The sequence below is a fragment of the Rousettus aegyptiacus genome, unplaced genomic scaffold (genome assembly GCF_014176215.1).
Source record: "Rousettus aegyptiacus isolate mRouAeg1 unplaced genomic scaffold, mRouAeg1.p scaffold_m13_p_1, whole genome shotgun sequence".
In the NCBI taxonomy this organism is placed as follows: domain Eukaryota; kingdom Metazoa; phylum Chordata; class Mammalia; order Chiroptera; family Pteropodidae; genus Rousettus; species Rousettus aegyptiacus.
Window position 1 is genome coordinate 172,942,418 of NW_023416284.1, and position 20,927 is coordinate 172,963,344.

The window sequence follows — 20,927 nt, forward strand, 5'->3', positions numbered from 1 at the left end:
TCTTTCTCTTGAAAATGTCTCTTTCAGCAAAATGTTGTCTTATTGTAGAAGATTTTGAGGTACTTCTACCTCAGCATCTCCTTGGAGTCCTCCCTGCTCTCCTTTGTGATATTTTTAGGATAAAAAATCCTCATTACCTGTGGCAGGAGAACTAAAAAAAGCATTTAGAAGTGACTGGATCAAGTCTGTGACGGAAACTAACATGTGAGTAGCCTCCTAATAGATGAATAATTAGATAGAAAAAGTCTGTGGGGTTCTGATGGGCGAGTATGAGGTAGAGGAGACGGACACACAACAAATGGTTCTCTAGAAACATCTCACCTGCCCACCGTTGATTTGAGACCTCTGATTAAAGAGACATAGTTTCAATATCATCTGAATATGAGATTTTGGTTTATTTTAATGGGCACAAAGTTATGAGTTAAAGCATGAGATTTTGTAAAATTCATCTTCATGTTATAAAATCAACACAACCACCCTCCCACCCCTTTCAAACTGTTTCTTTTCTACTTTACAATGAAATCAGCTTCCCTATCAAGGCTCTGAGAGGAAAAATATTACCAAATAAAATTATAAATATAATTTTCATGCCTATTAATTTTTTTAAAAGTAGAAATCAAGGCAAACTTCATTCATTACCTAAAAATAAATTATTTCTCCACAAAAATAAACTTTTAGAGTAAACAGAACAAAACAACCCAGAATTTTCCAGCTAGTCTCCTCCAAGAGCACTCTTTGGCTGCTATGATGCAGTCATCTGTTACATCCAGGTCTGTCCACCTTCTTTCTCTCTGCCTTGTATCGAAAGCAGATTGACTACAGCTGGTACAGTAGAGTCACTGGCTCATTGAGTCAGAGCTTATAAAAAAACTTCAACCTGGATCTCTAAGATTTTTTCCTCAAAATAACGCCAGAGAGTTGTCGCTCTGGCTGTACCAAGAAGGTCCTGAAAAGGACAGGGTTTCAAACCCTACAGAATCATATGAAATCATATCAGTGCTTCCTTTGCAACTCATCCTTCACCTTAGCGTGCATACACCCTCAAGTTCAGTTCAGGACTTGAAATGACCAAGAGACTGAGATGAAGTAGGTTTGGCTCTGCTGGCCTGGAGTGGATTCCTGGCCGAAAACCCAGGGCAGTGAACTGAGTGGTCAGATTTCCAAAATACAAAAGGACATAGCAAGGGGAAAGGAGAAAAGAGTGTGTGTGTGTGTGTGTGTGCGTGCGTGTGTGTATGTGTGAGAGAGAGAGAGAGAGAGAGGGAGAGAGAGAGAGAGAGAATGAGAATATGTAGAAGTGGGAAAGGAGAGTGAAACAAACAAATTAGAAGCCACACCTCGCCTCTCACATTGAATAGCCCCTTTATTCCCTGTGCTGGTTTTTCTAGTTCGCCTCTCTGGATTCACTTCTCCCCCTTCGCTAATGCAATCTTGCCCTGGGAAGCTGACTTTTTCTGGATCTCATCAGTGGGTTCTCATGCCTTCTGACTCCCAGTGGGTTTGGGCAGAAGAAGGCACTGGCAGAGTCCTGACAGCTGGAAGAGTGAAGTAGTCGTTGACTGACTGTCCTATGAAAGCCACAGCTCCTGTCGGGTGGCTTCTCTGTCCCACCCTCTCTGAATTCTGGTGGCTCCACTCCCATCTCACCCTTCAGACCTAGGGGTGGCAGTGATGATAATGGATCCTTGCTGTTGCCAGTCAGAGACCCCGCACTATCCTCCACTGAGTCCCTTAAACCCCGCCCTCACCTCTGTAAGTAATCCCTTTATTAAGCTCTCCCCAGATCAATTGTTTGAGCGTGCCATTGGTTTTCTGTCAAGACTTGGACAGATATGTGTTCTAAATACAAGAATTTTTGCAAAAAGGAAGTGATGGAAATTGAATTTAGAAAAGGTAGGTTAAAATCATGATACAAGGGCTACCGATGGCAATGAAATAGGCCACTCATTTTATTTCTACACATAACACAACATACACAAATAGAAAAAGCAGTGAACTAGGAGTCAAAGGTCTTAGGATCTAGTCTGAAATTTATCCCACACTGGATATGTGGTCTCCTTCAATACAATAATCTGCTCGGTATACTTCACATCAGTGCCAGGAGAATCAAATAACAATGCGTTGGAAAAGGATTCTCTATACTTATCAATTGTAAAAATTCTGTAGGTTTTTCCAGATCTAGTAGTAATAACAGCTCCTTTGAAAATTTCTCTGAGTCACCCAGGAAGAATTAATTCTCTTTTCTTCATTTTCACACAGCAATTGATTTAAACCCCTATTAAAGGATCAATCCCGTTTTACTATAGATGAGTATTTATAAGTTAATTACTTTGGTTAGATGATAAACTCTTTATGGGTTATATTCCAAATACCAGGTATGGTGCCTGGTTCATAAAGATCTCAATGCATGTTCATAGAATGAATGCATGTACTCTTCTCTTTACTTCTCATCTCGTCATGTTTCTATACCACCATTTATCTCCCCATGACCTAGGTTTACCCTATAATAGCCTTGTTTCATGATGCCTGTTCCATTCATAACTTATAGAGTCGTAAGTACCATATGACACCACACTAATTGGCCAGAAATAAGCTCCAAAGACAGCCTGAATTAGCCATGTATTATCTGGTTTAGACCAATGAGCTCTTCCAGTCAGATTTTTTTATCTCAAAATTTCAACTATTTTGCAGAGATTTTTCAGGCAAGAGAGCTTTGAAACAGGAAGGTACTAGAAACCTGGGACTGAACGTGAGCATTTTGAGACCGTGTAGAAGCCGAGGAAGCAAGCGTGATGAGCACAGGGAACAGAGAAGGCAAGTAGAGATGAGGGAGATGAGAGGCCGCACCGCCGCCGACAAATGGCAGCTCTATCCTTGGGGGCTTCGCAGACCCTAGAAGGCAGGGTTATATTTTATTCAGCAGCCTTGGATTCTGAGACACTTCTCAGTGTCCTGCATCTCTATACTTGAGCTAGCTTCCATGGGTTTCTCTTTCTTGGCAACCTGATGAGCTCTGATTGGAAAACTCACTCTTGGTTTTTTTTTCATGGTCTTGCCAGGGTTGCTAAGAGAGTGAGTGAGTTGCCCTGACATTACACCTCCTGGGGGGCCTGTGATGGCCACTTAGCGCTTGTCAGACACTGCCTACAGCCTGCCGAATTTCTTATAGTCATGGGCTTCCCACTTGTTCACAGGTTTTCACAGCTGAGGTTGAACCTCCTTTCTCACTTATCTGCTGAGCAGATGTCTCCTTTCATTCACCATCAAGTGTCACAATCTTATTTTTAACCACTTTATTTCTATAGTTCATTGTCCCTTTTCTCTACTTCATAGGTTCTCATATGTCACACAATTTCTGATACCCCACAAGTCTCCAGAGAATAAAAAAGAATAAAAAGAACAAGCAAAGAATAAAACATTTAAGTGAACAATTAATGTAAGTAAACCTTAGGCTTGGGGCACCTCCAGTTCGAGCCTTGTCCCCTGCATCTGAGTTAGGATCTCTTGGTTGACAACGATGCCAACGGGCCCAGCCCACTCAAATCAAAACAATGCGATGGATTCGGGACCCCATTATTGATTTTGTCTCTGGCATCTGAGGAAGGAAACTTCTCACTACCCCCCCGAGGGCAGCCAAGAGCTGCCTGAAGTCCTTGACCGGTTAGAAATTACCAACTCTTTCCCAGCGCTAAGGATGCTGGGGCGGTTATAGGACCTGGAGATGCTCAGCATCAGAACTCGTCGAACACCTCTACATTTAATGTCACTTTCTGTAGCAGTGATTTGAGAAGTACTAGAATAGAGGGGAAGTAGGAACTTAAAAGAGGAAGGTGGAAAAATGGCTCTTGGGAAAATGGCAAATGTGTTTCTTTCTTACTGTAAATACGTTATCTTTTAGCAACTACTTTGCTTATAAAGTAGTTTCTGTGAGAAAATCACATCCTTTGAGCTACAAGTTAGGTGCTTGTATTTTGCTTTTAGAAACTTTATGCTATTGATTTCATTAAACCGTTATTCGTAATAATACATTCATTTAATATCTAATTAATTTTTAAAGAAATGAACTAACGTCCAGTTATAGATCCCACTAATTGCCTTTATAAATATTGTAAGTTGAAGACTTTCTGGGGGAAGTGGTCTTTTTATTTTAATACTTATTTATGTATTTGTTTGTTTTTGCTTCACAATGGCTTTCACAGTAAAATAATAGTACAGCAGAAAGATAGACAGCATGGCCAATGACTTGGCGTTACTTCCAAGGATCATAAGTGCTCCTCGGAGGTTATGCAATGGCACTTGAGAGAGAGGAAAAACCAAAGGAGGAAATCTAAATTATTTGGCCAGATGTTCCACTTGTTGTGCGCAAAGCCCTTTCGCCATCTCCCTCCCATGTCCGTGATCAGGGATTTGTTGCTGGCAGCTGCATTACCTTTCAACACGTGGGCAAGCCAATATCCTTCAGACCTTGGGGTGATGAATATCACCTCCATTTACGAAGGGGTGTGTTCCTGTTTTGAAATGAGAACCCAAACCTTACAGTTTATTAAAAACCTTATTGAAGAAAAAAAAAAAAAAACAGTGAGCAATAAAACACAATGTCATGGTTAAGCAAAAAAAAAAAAAAAGGATGTGAGCATCTTAAAAAGAGGTAATGATAAACAAACACATTTAACCTGTTAGTCCCTGGTTAGTCCTGAAATCTCAGAGCCCAGGGTATCATAGGAACCCTGGCAAGGATGGCACAGAATCACATTCACAAATTCGGCAATGACCTAAGGCTATTGTTTAATATTTAAGCTTCAGTTTCCTTATCTGCAGATAAAAGGAGAGCAGTAGTATTATTTCTCAGGGCTGTTATGCAAATAGTGATGTCTTCCTCCATTTGGGCTGCTCTACCAGAGTACCACGGTGTAGCTTAAAATAACAGAAATTTATTTCTTATACTTCCGGTGGCTGGGAAGTCCAAAATGAAGTCACCAAGGATAAGGTGCCCAGTGAACCCAGCTTTCTGGTTCATAGTCGACTGTGTTTTTTTTGCTGAGTCTTCTGTGGTGAAAAGGACAACCAAGAAAGCTTACTGAGGTCTCTTTTATAAGGGCACTAGGCTCATCCATGAGGATTCTACCCTCATGACCTCATTTAAGCCTAATTACCTCCCCAAAGCCCCACCTTCTCGCATCATCACATTGGGATTCTATTTTAACAAGAATTTTGGAAAGACACATACATTCAGTCTATAGCAAGCGGTATCTTCTATTTATGTGAACAGCTCATCTCCTCTTTCTCCTCGAGGCCAGACCACAGCGACCAAATCATAATCTCCCCTGTGCCTGGGCCAGTGGCCCAGGAAAGGGAGGATTTGTTTCACCTGCTGGGAATCAGGCAACTTCCGTGCTTTGCATTTCCAGCTTTATCTCTGTCTTTTTTGCCTCTCTATAGTTCATTTCATCCTATCTCATCCTATCTCCTTTTTCTGTTTCTTTCCCCTTTCTACTTAATCTATTTATTGTCTTTCAGTTTCTGATACATGGTTTGTAAGCATAAGAATACTATTAAGGACACCCCTGTTTTTGTGGAAAACTGAATATTGTGTAACAAAGACCAATGCCATGGTTTATAAATTCTTTTAAAAGGCCAAGCTAATCGCTTCTGGATCATTGCAAAAGTCTCCATCTCTCTTTTCCCTCCATGCCCTCAAAGCCTCTCTCTTTTTCTAATTAATTAACCTTCCTCTTTCCTCAAACATCAATATGCAAGGTAAAATAAAATGTTTAAAACCTAACTCATGACAACTAATGGCACTGAGCTTGGCTGCCTCAAAGAACTCGCACTCCTGTTGGAAAGACAGTGACAATTCACCATGGCACGTTCTCTAGTAAGAGTTACTACTGGAAAGTAGTGAGGAGACAGTTGATCCATGTGCAATGGTTATTACTTTCTCTTTTAAGAAAAATATTTTTTAAAGTCTCCTTTGAGATAGGTTATGGTTAAGATGGTGACATGTGAACTGGAGTAGAGAAGCGTTAGACAATTTGCTGCTGGCTGACTAATAGGATAGTAATGGATAGTCAGGTTAACCTATATAAATTTCTGGTGGTGGAACACAGGGCTCCGAGGCCTCGTCCTGCTCAGCTTTTGTATGAGTGGTTTAATAAAGCCATAGAAGTCACACTCATAAAAGCATGCAGAAGATACACACCTGCCAGAAACAACAAATTCGAATGATGATGGAATCAAGATTTATAATAATATCAATATGTTAGGATATGACATCAAAACAAAAAATGAGAGGAAAGCTTTATTTATGATTGTATGGTTGTAGCCTTCTAATAGACATTCTTATTCTTTGTGCCAATTATGTCCATTTCTCTTCTTGCAACCAAGGGATACCAAACTAAGACAGCTGAGAACATCAACTGCTCAGGAGCCTAATCTCATGGGACCTAGGGAGCTGCTGGGAGGTGGACGAAGGGAGCAGATTGGACCCTATGCCATAGTTCTGCCTTCTTATCATGGCATAAGTAAGGGAAGTGGGTTAATTAATTTTGTTGGAAGCTGAAATTGACATATATAAAACTCAACAACAACAAAAAAACATTCGCTGTCATAAAGTCCAGAGATAAATTGACTTGCAGCATAATTGGAGCCAAGTGCTCACTGTGGGGAGAAATCTGACTTCCTCAATTTACTGACTTTTGTTTCCCATGTGTTGTATTCATTCTTTGACACAATCTCATTAAATGGTAGCAAACATGTCCCTCAACATTTACAAATTACATTTTAAAAACTTAGCAGAATGAAAATCCCTCTCTCATTAGTTTCAGTAAAGCCCTAAGGTAGGTTCTCATTGACCTATCTGAGGTCACATCCTGAGCCAATCACTGTGTTGGGTTGGGGCATCCATGTGCAGGTCACATGTCCACTCTTGGTTTGGAGGAATTAGAAGCTGATAGAAATATTGCTTCCCAATCCCATATGAAAGAGTATTCCTGTGAATACAAGCAGAAGCAAATGGTTACTGAACAGGCAAACACAAGAGCTGTCCACCCTGGAAGTAATATCCCCATTGTCCTATTTGTGATAATACTTGAGAAAAATGAATGAAAAATGGCTAGAAGAACTGGAGATGAGAAAACTAAGGGGCGGTGTGAGAGCTGTTTTAAAGCTTGTGAAGAGTGAAGAGTCTTCATAGAGAAGAGGAGACTGACATAATTTCTTATCTTCAGAGACAGAAAGATGATTAGGTCACAGATTCTGAGGAGTTAACTTTAGTTCAACATGTGAAAAAAGTTTATAATGACTTAAGTTGTTCAACAGCCCAGTCATTGATCGAGCTCTCCACAAAGGGAGAGTCTCAATAAGAATTCTTGTGAATGAAGAACCCTTCATTGCTCAGGAAACTGAATTAGATGACCACAAAGATGGCTATTTTACCTTCGAGAACCTATAACTCTTTGCTCTTTAAATGATGTGGTAAGACTTTAGTGCACTCCCTAGACAGCCTCATTGAAATCTGGCTGCTTCAAACTACCAAAGCCCATGGAAATTTGAACCCTCCGATCAAAATTATTATGAGGACATTTACATATAGGTACATGTCAGCATTTGTATAAATGTAATCTTCATACAAGTACTTCTTGCTGCTGGAAAGGCTGGGATAGCCTCTGGGAAGTTATTTTGCATTTCTTTGCCTTAAGTTTACGCACTAAGAAGTCTCAGAAATGTACCCTATAGCTTGACCTGGAGATTTCTGTTTATGAACACTTTGATTATACTATGACAAGAGGAAGTTGGTTAAGAGGAAGGAAGATTTGTTTTATGTTCTGCAATGAGTAGATCTGGTGAGTGGAAAATTCCATAATGAATGCTTCTCTAATTCATTTATAGTCTCTGAATGGTGATAATGATGATGGTAATGATAATGATGGCTTTCATTTATTGAGGCTCACTCCTAATCTTAATAGCTAACATTTATTGCCATTACTAAAAAACAGCTGATATCATTTACTAAGAATGATTCTAAGTTCTTTACACATATTATCTTATTTAATACCCACAAGACCCCTTTGAGGCAGGTACTATGATTATTGTCATGTTATCAATGAGCGAATGGAGGTACAGGGTTTAATAACTTCCAAGATTCTTAGTTTTAAGTAGCAAAACCAGAGTATGCAAAATATGGTTTCACATAATATCCTCCTTATAAAATTTTTATTTTATTTTTGTATATGTTTCTTATATTTTATGCCACTTTTAAAAAGGGAGTTGACTATTTGTAGGCAAAATCATCTATAATGATATAGCAAGATACATCAAAAGAAGTCTGGAAACCAGAAAATAATATTTAGATTGAATTTTTTCAGATTAAAAATTGGTTCCATTGCTTTATAGTTAGAGCTCTTTAACTGAAAAAGCTCTCTGAGGTTGAACAAAAATATATTGAGTGTATTATTTGAAAATATAACTAATGTACTCTTTAAAAATAAGTTTCTTCTATTTCTTAACTTGTCAGAGGCTTTGTATGTATGTGTGTGTGCATGTGTGTAGGCCATTGCTCTGCTGGCCAAACAAACATATGTTTGGCCAAAAATAACCAGAGGCTCTCCAGTTTTCTCCTCAAATACAGATCTCAGGACACAAATTTTCATGCATATGATTATAGGGATAATTACAACTCCATTTTGTTTTATACTTGTCATCGACCACATTAAAAAGCAAAAATATGTTTGAATTTCTAATAATAAATCATAAAAATATTCCTCAACATTTTGGGTAAATTAAAACCTATTGAGTCCAAGAATTAGGAAATTCTGCATATATTCATAAAAAAGGTCAAGGATTTCCTTGCAAGGAGCCAAATATGGGAATATCCATTTGACGAGCACCAGTTGTATTATCTTCTTTAAATCACACAACAACCCTATGAAGACTTTATGAATAGTTCCATTTTATAAACAATGAAAATGAATATCAAAACAATGAATATCACTTGCACAAGGTCATGTCACCCAGCTAGCAAGTAGTGAATCCAAATTCGAGTCAGTAATTCTCTAAAACTGTGCATTTACTGTCTCTCATATCCTGGAATCCAAAACGGCTGATGCACCCATCTTTCTGGATGGTCCAGACCCTGGTATGAACTACTTTCTTTTCAGAGCCACACTGACCCTTGCTGGTCTAGAGTTTAGCCAGTGGCATCAAGTGCCCACTTAGCTTCTCCCGGGTTCCAGATCAGATAGTGGCAAAAAAAAAAAAAAAAAAAAAAAAAAAAATCCCGAGACTTTCTCACGTGCTTCATTATCAAATAGTTAGTGTTTTGGGGGGGAATACCACAGTTCTACTGACTCTTGGCCTATGGGTTGTCAGGGACTCTTCCAAAAGCAGAGTCTCTTCATTTTCCACTGCCAGGGATTATTAGCAAAAAGAGCCAGGATCATTGCCAAGGTGACATGCCCCATTTTCCTGGGTCATACGTTTGTTCAGCAATTGACAAAGAGAAAGGAGTGAAAGGTCAGTGACCATGACTTATCTTGTTAGAGAGTCTTATGCCTCATAACAAGTCTCTTGAATTTTTAATTCCATTCAGAAGAAAATGAAGCATCTAGCTACTTGGGGGCTTTTATATCTTTATAACTAATTTTCGGTGGCTCCGAGGTGTTGAGAAATATTATGTAGATCAAGAATTTAAGAAACAAAACAATCCCCTTGAATTCTCATGCCTTATGTATCTAGCTTGTATGGAATCTCTGCTAAAGTACGTGTTTGGAATCTCCATTTGTCTGTTTGATCTCTATATTTCTTACTCTGTGTTTAGTCTACACTTCATAAACTTTATTGTGCTGAATATAATGACTTTTCCCAGTGAACATTCTGGAAAGTTTTTAAATGGTGATTGTGACTTGGGTTCTGGGTAGAGGGTCATTCCTGTAATGGTGCCAAGGGAAGAGGATCTTGAGCTGAATCGGCATAGGAAATAGCACAGTCAGTGTGGGGACCCGGACCAAGGTCATGACCAGAAAGGCAACAGGCCAGTAGGGGCAAGAACAGAAATAACTAGAGAATGAATGAGCTGTGCTGTCAGCTCCCAAATAATGATAAGATCTCTAATAGATTTGTCAAAAAAGCATGATATCAGCTGCATTTGTTTCTGTATTATAATTTCTATCAAGATAGAAAATGAAAACAAAACAAAACAAAAAAACTTATGAGCTCTTTGTAATAGTTTTTCTCTCATGCCATCTTTACTCAGGTGGTGACTTTTTTGCCCAGGCTCACTTCTCATGGCAGACATTTTTCTCAAAACGAAACTCAGTTCAAACTATCCCAATGAAAAAAAATAAACAAATGCACAAGAATTTATAGACTCAATGCAAATATAATCGTAGCCCTTTGGTGTCACCGGACAAAGTTTAACTTCATCTGTTGTTGTTATCAGCTTAATCTTGGCAGTTGTACTCACCGCGAGGCTGTCCAGGTCTCAGAGGCATTGCCCATTACACGACGTCCAAGGCCTAGCCAAGGACTACAGAGAGCACAAATGCTTGTTATTCGGTCCATGATGTCCGAAAAATGTGTTTCCCAGAATCATGAAGGAAGAGAGCTCAAGCATCTGACCGGCGATTATTTATCTAGAATTAGTAACTAAGCTGAAAGAGCTGCATAGACCCAGCAATGTTTTAGAGAAGTTTGCCAAGTCAGCTGAGAGATAAATGATACTTTATTAATTTAATCTCATCTTAAATAACTCGGCTCTTTGGCCAGCATACTGTCACACTATGTAGAGACCTAGTACTATTATGAGTAATTGCCACTTGCCCCCATGTCACCCCCTTCAAAATTAATTTACTTCCCTCATCCACAGTGTGGTTCTGATGCAAAATTGGGACGAAGATTGAGGAGCAAGTAGAAAACGAGCAGCTCAAGACTGAGTTCGCAAGAAGGACCCGCCCCCACCTCTCACAAACCTGTTTCGGGCTGGATAAAACGGTTCGCAGGCTCCGCGGCGGGTGGGAGAGTCATAATGAACGTGCCGCAGATGAAGAGGAAAATGAAAGGGAGAAGTGTCGAACTGTAGTTACATTCGTTGGTTCCTCAGTAAATCTAAACGGATTCAGTGTTGACTCTTCGCTTATCACCACACTCAGATGCCATCGTGGCAACATTTCCCGAGGGAGTTTGAAAGGCAGGCAACGACTGAGCCTTCTAGACAAATCTGCATTTTATACGGCACCCATGTGACCCTGAGGTACATGGTCAGTGAGACATCCTTGAAAATGCTGTTTTAGACTCCATTTTGGGTTTGGTATAGAAAAATAATTTTATTGGTTTTTTTTTTTTTTTTGTATGTGACTTGCTACTAAAGTTTACTATTTAATAAGTGGTTATCTTATAATACCACTTTTTTGCAATCATAACAAAAGACTATTACCAGGGGAATCAATTGTAAAAGCCATGGAAAATAGATACTTTTACATAAATGAACTGCAGTTGACCCTTGAACCACACGGTTTTGAACTTTGTGGGTCCATTTATACACAGATGTTTTTCTTCTTTTTTCAGTTTAAAAAAATGTAATTACATCTGACATGCAATATTATATTATATTATATTACCTGAAGGTGTATAACATAGCGATTACACATTTCTATAACTCCGATAATCTAGTACCCACCTGACACCATACATAGTTCTTACGATATTATTGACTGTGTTCCCTGTGCTATACTTTACACCCCTACATAGATTTTTTTTTCAATAAATACAGTTGACCTTTCACATCCTTCGGTTTTGCATCCGAGGATTTCATTAACCTTGGGTGAAAACAGTAGTTTCACATCCCCGATCGCGGATTCCCAACCTTGGATTGAAAATACTGTAGTCTATGGCCATGCTCCCCTGAACAAGTTTGATCCCATCTGATCTCGGAAGCTAAGCAGGGGCGGGCCTGGTTAGTACTTGAATGGGAGACCACCTAGGAAGACTAGGTGCTGTAGGCATTTAAAATAAAAAAAAATAAAAGAGATTGTAAACTGAGAAGTTCCTTGCAATCTGTGAGGTCAACCACGGGTTGCCTCGTCCAAAAAAGAAAAAAAGAAAAGAAAAGAAAAGAAAATACTGTATTTGATCAACCATTGGTTGAGTCTGCAGGTGCAAAGGGCCCACCGTAGGGTCAAAAATCATACTTGGATCTTCCACTGCTGGGGTGGGGGTCAGAATCGACGCTCCTAACAACTCCTTGTTTGAAGGTCAACTGTAATATGACAATGTAGGTGAGAAAAAAGCTAGAATGGAGTGGGAGTGGAGGATAGTAACAGGTGAACTCATTTGGCACCCAGCACACAGAGGGAGGCTCCAGTGGCGGAGGGGGGGGTGCGGTCAGCAACTGCTTAGGAGTGAAGAGGCTCTGATTTATTCAGAGGTGAAGCAGGAATCAAAGCTCAGAAGCAAAGGCAAAGAATGAGCTTCGACCTGAAGTTTGCCTGTTGCGGTAGCTGACTTTTATTTGCTCAGTCACAATTGTGAATACTCTAATTCTAAGTAAAGCAAATAATCTCTGAATGTCTATTTATGAAGAGTTTTTATATAATTATGATATTGAAGCCTCGAAAAGTTTTGTAAAATGGGTATCATTTTTCAATTACGTCAAACAATGTCAGCTGTGACTAAGAGTTCTCATTCGAACTCAGGCATCCTGACTCCAAATTTAGTGTTTGGAGTTCAGTTATGCTGTTCATATCCCTGCAAAATAGCCGCATTTTAATGATTTAGGTCAATTTTAAATTTCTGTGGGGCTGAACAAAATTGGGTTGACCCCACGGTAAGAGTTATTTTTAAGACATTGGTGCAATAGCCTTCTGCTGAAATGAAAGTTTGCTTTGCAACAGAAATTGCTAACAATTTTGTAAATCAAGTTAATGGAGCCATTTGGATAATGTTAAAAAGTATTTACCTAAACATGTTTTAAAACTTCATTTCCTGGAATCCAAGTGTTTAAATAACTGCACCATGGTGAGTACATGAGTATAATTTTGCTAAAGGGTTTATTTTGGCTAGAAGCCATCAGATTGGTTAATTGGTAAAAGGATGAGGTAGTCCTTAGGGAGAAAGTACTTAAATATGACATTTGAAAAACTTGTTTAAACATTACTGTTAAATCTTTAAAATATTTAGAGAGAAAAATTAGAGGTTTGTAACACTAGAAAAATTGTATAAGATTCTTTCTCTGAACTCAAAATAATAATCGCATTCCTATAATTTATCCAATTCTGAAATAAAATCATTAGTATGAAATAAATGCAGGGAATTTGATAAATATAAGACCCTCTTTAGGAGCAAAAATAATTTATTTTGAGAGAATTTTTATTTGCATCAATTGTTCTAATGAAGATAATTTTCATATTTAAAACATTATGAGGTTCTGTAATGCTTCGGCTCCTGCTACACAGTAGACCCTCGATAACCAAGTATCAACTTCTTCATGGAGCTGGAAATTTATGGGAAAAATTTTTTATTTAGAAATTTTATTTCCAAAAATCTTCAAATTTACTTGGTTTCAAAATGTCAATACATATTATGTGCTTATGCGTTTGAAGAGATCTTGGAATGATGTATTTTTCTCCGACAACAATGTAGTTCATGTGCCAAAGATGAACTGCAAGCATTGTTTATTTTGTCTTCATTAGAGTTAACAAGACCCATTTTTCTTAGGCTTGGCTAAGAAAGGAGTCAGCTTTGATCAACTTGCAATACTTACTTTAGTTTCAGTGAAATAGTAATCTGGAGGCAAAGCGGCCACATGAATCAACTCTGTTTCTAAATTTACACAGAAGCCACGGCTGGATTGCCCACATATGCCATTTTCACATACAAAAATGTCAGATATTTCTACTGTGTACACACATTCTTTGCCCAACTTCTTCATCCCACCTTTTTCCTTTCATATAAAGAAAGAAAATCTATATTTTTTAAAAAAATAATGATATAACTAGTTCACTAATTGTTTTAATGTATTTATCCAAGACCATGTTAGTTTCTATTTGAAAAGTCTGTTTAAAGTACAAATAAGCATATTCAAATGTGTATTGAGGTGAGAAATAATTTCCAATGAACAGTAAGTGTTCATTGAACAATCATGAACAATAATGTCTAATGACAATCATTGAACAATTGAACAGTAACATCCAATGACTTGTGACCGTGATCAAATCCATCTCCTGAATCTTTCAAGCTGTATTTTCAAATCATGAATACAGGGTTTCTATAGACTTCTTAATTGAAAAAATATTAACAAGGTGTCGAGGAAGCAAAATATATATTCTTCTAGTTTCAATCTTATAACAACTAGATGTTAAATTTAATCATCTTTTATAGTATATGCATCCATCCATCCACCCACTCGTAATTGTACTAGGCACAATGAGAAAGCTGAGAAGAAAAAAACTTCTCAAGAATTTGGAGATACTAGATGTAAAAAGTTAGAGAAAGGAAAGGAAAACTTTTCCTCTGTCCTCTGTGTTAGCCTTGTAGGCTGGGGGCTGTGAATTGAGCTGACAAAAGGCAGATTAACAGGAGAACAGGTTTATTTTATGGGGAGCCTCACAGAAAAGAGGTAAAACTCCCCAAAGGGGTTAGGCCTGGGAGCTTATTTACCATTTTAACAAAGGATGAAAAATTGTGAAAAAGTGACAAGACAAAGGAAAAGGGGTTTGCAGGGCAGTAAATTGTGGGAAGGTAAATATACCGGTGAAGCTAATGGAAGGTATGGGTTATTCATTAGGCATGTTGTGCAGACTCAAATCAGTACTTTCTCCAGTGACGAGTCATCTCCTCTTTTTGATCTAAGAGAGGGGAAGCCAGACACCCTAACAAATAGAAATGCACGCCTTGTTTTCAAGCAGAAAGGGGAGGGCAGAGTTCCTCCTGTTTCTCAATTGCCGTCAGCTTAAAATCATTCTCAAGCCAAAGTGGCATGTTCGGAAATGGAATATCCTGATCCCCTTCAGTAGCATAGCGTAAAAGAAAGCAAATAAGTATAGATCCTTGCCCAAGTCTCTCCTTGCTACTAATGTTGTTTAACTTCTCTGATGCTCAGCTATCTTGTCTAAGATGGAGATGATGATACTGATCCCACCTATGAGGTTGAAATAAAAACCAGTTGAGAATTGTGTGTGAGCCCTTTGTAAACTGTTAAGAACTTTACACATGTTAAGTATTACCTACTAAGTATACTGTGTGATATAAACCCCATGCTATTCTCAATTAAAAAAAAAAAAAAGCATTGCACCTAGAGATTCTGATAAGGACAGGGATGGGGATTGCGTAGGTTCTACTCTCTTGAAAAGATTATTGTTTTCTTTTTTTTCTTTCTCTTCATGGTCCTACACCAGTGTTAATAGTTTTTTCTTTTATTTCATAAGATACTGTGATGTTATTTTTAAGTTACACCTAAGATTCTTATGTGCTTCTCTCCCTCTAACTCCCATCCTCAGTTGATGACCTATGCTTAAAATGCAATGAATAGCTCTCTGGGAAGTATTGGTGATGGCTCAAATTTTAGGGACGGGTATCCTAGAGGAAATAGCACTTAATCCAGGCACAACACAAAGAGAGATCTTGGGCCAGGAAACAGAGAGAGAATTGTCTTCCAGAATAAAGCAAAAACAAGGAGATGGCAGGGAAATCTAACTGTGAAAATACCTTAACATTTTAAAATCTAACCCAAATTGTAATTTAATATTTAAAAATGGTTCCTTCTGAAGTCAGTTTTTTGAAGATTTTCGTGCTACATATCCTGGCCAACTTAAATGTCAAAATGGCCACGCGAAAAGTCCTTAGTAAGAAATTTATTCTTTCTTAACAGAAGATATCTTTAATTTGGCTAAATGCAATGGTGATTTTTCTTTTCAGTAAGACCTTTGGGTAAAAAAAAAAAGTTACCCAACTCCTCTGAAAAATGCCAACTCTTCTGAAAAATGCAGTAGAACTTTTAGAATCAAATAACTATGACCTTTTCAGACACAGAAAGCCAAGTAATTCATGAAGATGACCAGCTCTGTTTTGGCACTGCGCCAAGAAGATGCACTTTGACAGTTTATTTACAAGTTGATGGAAAGGAAAGGACAGGGAGATGCATTCCTGTACTACTTCCATAGAGCAGATTTGTCACTTCGCCGGACGTGATAATGAGATGAACTAAGTCTTTCTAGAGACATCTGGAATATAAGGTATTACCGCACATGTGTATAGTATCCTTCAAATCTCTATGTTCTGTATAAACATAAAATGTGTTCTTTCTCTTCTCTGGAAGATTCTAGGAGTGCCTGGCAAGAATAGGCTGCTGACTGGAGTCCAGAACCAAGCTAATCAACTCTCCTAAGTTGAAACACTATGTGACTGATGAGTCCTCAGGCAGATTTCAGCCATGTAGAACATTTGGTGAGTTTGCATATTGTATCAGGTGACTCTTGTTTGCTGTGCTGGTTAAACCAAAGCCAAGAACTTACTAGGGAGTGAGAGACGCTTGGGTCTCACTACAGTTCTTTGAAAAGCCCTCTTGCATTCATTCACTCATAAATGCATAGCAGATTCCTACAGTGTAGACTACATTGTGCTGGGGGCTAGGGAAGACAAACGAATGTAAACACATAAATCTCTGTGCTAGAGGAGCATTCAGTTTCTAGGGGAGACAGCAGACATACAAATAAACATAATGAAATTAAAGGAAAAAATCACTGCCATGAGACACATTTATTCAATCTTTCAACAAATTTTACCAATCATTTGTTGTCAGCCAGACTCTCTGCTTGCCTAGTTAAGGAGTTGAGACTTCATCCTATGGGCACTGGAAGCATTAAAATGTTTAAACAAGGACTAGCATGACAAGATTGTTCTTGAGAAAAAGATTAGAGTCAAAGCAACCGAACGAAGGATGTTTCAATAAAAAAGGCAAGAGATGATAGGGGCCTGAACTAAGGTAAGTAGAAGTGGAGAGAAAGGAACAGATTTGAGGAAGTCTCATTGGCTAATTTGGATGAGATGAGAGGAAGGCATAGAGGGAAAAACCTTCTGTTAGGGACTTACGTCAGAGAAGGATGTAAGCCCGTGCATGGGGGGGATCTGGATGTAACATTGGGAAATAAACTAATTGATGTCCTGGTTCCAGTTTAAGGCAAGAAGTGGTGGGAACTTTCAGGGAGAATTTTAAGGATCTAGAGGAGTTTCCTTACTGTACAATAAGGTAATGTTTCCACAATGGATCATGACCCAGTGGTGGGTCAAGAAATCAATTTAGTGAGATTTGACCAGCGTCATTTAAAACTTTTTAAAGCAGCTTATAATTTATACATCATAGCGTGCACCTATTACCAGTGTACAATCTAGTGATTTTTTAAGTAAATTTATAGTTATAGTTATAAAGCCATCACCACAATCCAGTGTTAGAACATTTTCAACACCACAAAAAGTCTCCTCTTGCCATTTGCTGTTCACCTCTTCTTTAATCCTCAGCCCTAGGCAATTACTGATCTGCTTTCTGTCTCCTTAATTTTGCCTTTTCTGGACATTTCTTATAGATGGAATCATACAACATGTAGTCTTTTGTGCCTGGCTTCTTTCACTGAGCAAAGTATTTTTGAGGGTCATCCCTACTGAGCGTAGTTTGTTCCCGGTTTATTGTCGAACAGTCCATTGTAGAGAGATACCATATTGGGTTAGCCAATCACCAATTGATGAACATTTGGATTGTTTCCTGTTCGGGTCTGATATGAATAATGCTGCTATAAACACCTGTGTGTTAGTCTTTGGGGAACATGTCTCTGTTTCTCTTTGTTATATCCTTAGCATGGACTTCCTGTGTCATAGGAAAAGTTTATGTTTAACTTTTTAGAAACTGCTAAATTGTTTTTCAGAATAGCTCACCATTTTACATCCCAGCAGCAGTGTGTAAGTGTTTCAGTCACTAGACTTTCTTTGGTTGGTAGCATTAGTCTTTCTGATAGCTTTCTAGCGAGTGTGTAGTGGTATCTTGTGGTTCTAATTTTCTTAATGACTAACATAGCTGAGCACATTTTCATGTGCCTATGTCTTCGAATTTTTTGTGCATTTTTAATTGGGTGACTAATGTAGCTGTGGCTCTTTAATCAGATAAATGAGATTTATCTTCTCATTATTGAATTATGAGGATCCTTGATATATTCCTTTATTTAGTATAAGATTAGAAAATATTTTCTTCCAGCTTGTGGCTCGTTTTTCATTTTTTAAATGGTATCTTTGGAAGCACAGAAATTTTTAATGAAATCCAATTTATCAATTTTTCTTTTATGAATTTTGCTTTTAGTAGTTTATCTAAGGACTCTTCTCCCAACCCTAGGCAACAAAGATTTTGTCCTATGTTTTCTTCAAGAAGTTGTATAGTTTTAGTTATTACGTTTAAGTCTATGGTTTATTCTGAGTTGAATGTGCATCACATGAGGCAAGGATATAGCTTTACTTTTTTTGCATATGGATATGCAATTTTCATACAACCAGTTCTTTTTTTTTTTTTTTTTAAGAGAACAGGAGATACCAGAATGTATTGCACAGTGTTTTGTAAGATGTGTATATATATTATGTATTTTCTGAGTTGTGGGGGAAAAAAAAGGATTTCTTTGTTGGTTTGTGATCAAAATACCTTCAAAGCTACTGCAGTAAGGCATCCAGAGTGTACAGTGCCAGGATTTGGGAAGGTGGAAAAGATGAGGTAGAAAGTAATTGAGAGCAACGGTTATGAGAGAGGAAGCCCAGTGTCGGGACTTACATCTGGGACAATGACCAGCTGTAGAGTCATATGAGCTAATGAGAGTCCTCTAAGGTTGGGGGACTCAGGCTCTAAATAAAAGGCAGCCATGACGTGAAGATATCTGTGGGCATGTAATGAAGGAAGTATGTAATGCTAACATGGAGGATTAGGGTAGATTCCCCAAGGCAGAGGGCATTTGAGTTGGACTTCAAGGATGAATAGGCTTTACCAGGCATGTCAGAGAGGGAGGTACATTACTCCAGGGAAGAGCAGAGGTCTGAAAATGAAAAGTTCCACTGAAAAGAAAAGAGCCACAGCCCAATGTGGCAAGAGAGATAGAAAAGCAAGTCAACTGTGATGAACATTCCACTAATAAAGAAATTTGGGTTAGAAGTTTTTAAAACCAAAACCTTAATTGAGTCTCACCATCTAACTAAACAAGGACTAGTGTTTTTGTTTTGCAATAAAAGTTTGACTAAAAATTATTAATGCTTATCATATGTACATGTAGGAAAGTCTTTCATTGATTCACTATTCAGTCATTTGAATTTTGTGTTTTTTTAATTCTTTAAGACTCACTGTTTTTCAAGTGATAAGCTTTTTTATATTGGCATTACCTATAATTACAACCTGTCCGCCCTTTTATTTTTTGCTTTAAAAAAGTCTACAGCATTACGAAAAGTTAGAATTCGAAGCCAGCCCCTTTGTGTTGTCCATCTTCCCCTCCTCAATAATCTATGTCAATATTCAACCCCCGTTAGTACTGAAACATTCTTCATGAAGTTAGGTTAATGATACATTTATGTAGGTTCTTTAACTTCTCTAGTTATATATTTTTTATTATTTTCTGAAAGTTAATTTAGCATAAAGGCAGAAAAAATCAAAGACGTGGGTACATGGATTTTTATACCTTAGAAGTATTTTTTTAAGTCCCTATTTGACATCCGTTGCAGACACAAGTGTCTGCCATTACCTTGCTTTTTGACCTTGAGCCAATATAATTTTCAAGGCCTAGATTGCCTCCCCTGTAAATTAAGAAACCTGAACTATTTTAAGTTTCTCTTGCTACAATAGAAGCATGACTATTTTAGTCATTTTCTTAGATAGCTTCGGTGTAAATTATATTCATTAATATAAACCAAGGTCCAAAAGCAACAGAGAAACCAATCTACTAGACAGAAAAGTATGATTAGTGAGAATAATGGCTATTTGTATGCATTTATGAGAAATAATATGTCCTTTCATACTAAACTTTTAAATTCTTTTGCCACTAGTTTGTAACACATGTTTTTTTCAACTTAGCCAACATGCATTTAGTCATTTATTTGTTCAACAACTATTTCTGGGCCACATAGTATATGGAGAGCACTGCCTTGGATCCTGTAATGGTCATCTGAAGATCTTAATAAGGGGGCTAGGACAAGAACATAGGAAGTGTGATTCTAGTCGGTATATGTGATCAATAGGGTAGGGGAGTCACAGCTAATAGCTACCCTAAAGTACATGAGAGTGAGTACTCATTTCCAAATACAATGAGAAAGACCTCAAATGCCAGAATTTGAGAAAAGTCCTTTGCATCCTAATAAGCACCTGCTTTCAAGAGTGATGCTGACCATCTGAAGGTTAGAGCCACTTGGCAGAAGAGCAGCAAGATAATTCATGTCGGTATGAGCCCGTGAACCAAAATGGATCTAGCTCTAGGTCCGTAATACTTGACAGTGTGCCCTTAGGACATTTCAGGGCATTTTCTGTAAATGACCCTGATTCTGGCACTGCATTTACTTCCCAGTATTTACTTTTTCAGCTGTCAGTTTAGAGCTACATCATGGAAGTAACAGGAACTACACATAGAAGTTTAAAAATATTTACAGTAAATTGGAACAAAACTTAGGAAATGGATATTTTAGTATACTATTTTAAATATTGCATTTCCCTTTTTTTAAGCTAGCAGAAATCATAACTTAGTTATTTGAATGTCTTTAAAGACTAAGACACAGATTTTTCCTGACTTATTTTTAGTCTTGAAAAACATTTTTTTTTTTAAATTCCAGTTTTGAAGGTGGGTAGAGACAATTTATAACTGGCCTACATATGAACTTACATATATACTCTGGGCTTAGTAGGAAATGATGCTTTAAGGAGAGGCCAGGAC

At 38.0% G+C, this 20,927-nt stretch overlaps 1 pseudogene; it reads left to right on the forward strand.

The window, feature by feature from the left end:
* Positions 1-11,877: 11,877 nt before the first annotated feature.
* LOC118606670 lies at positions 11,878-11,996 on the forward strand (annotated as a pseudogene).
* Positions 11,997-20,927: the final 8,931 nt, after the last annotated feature.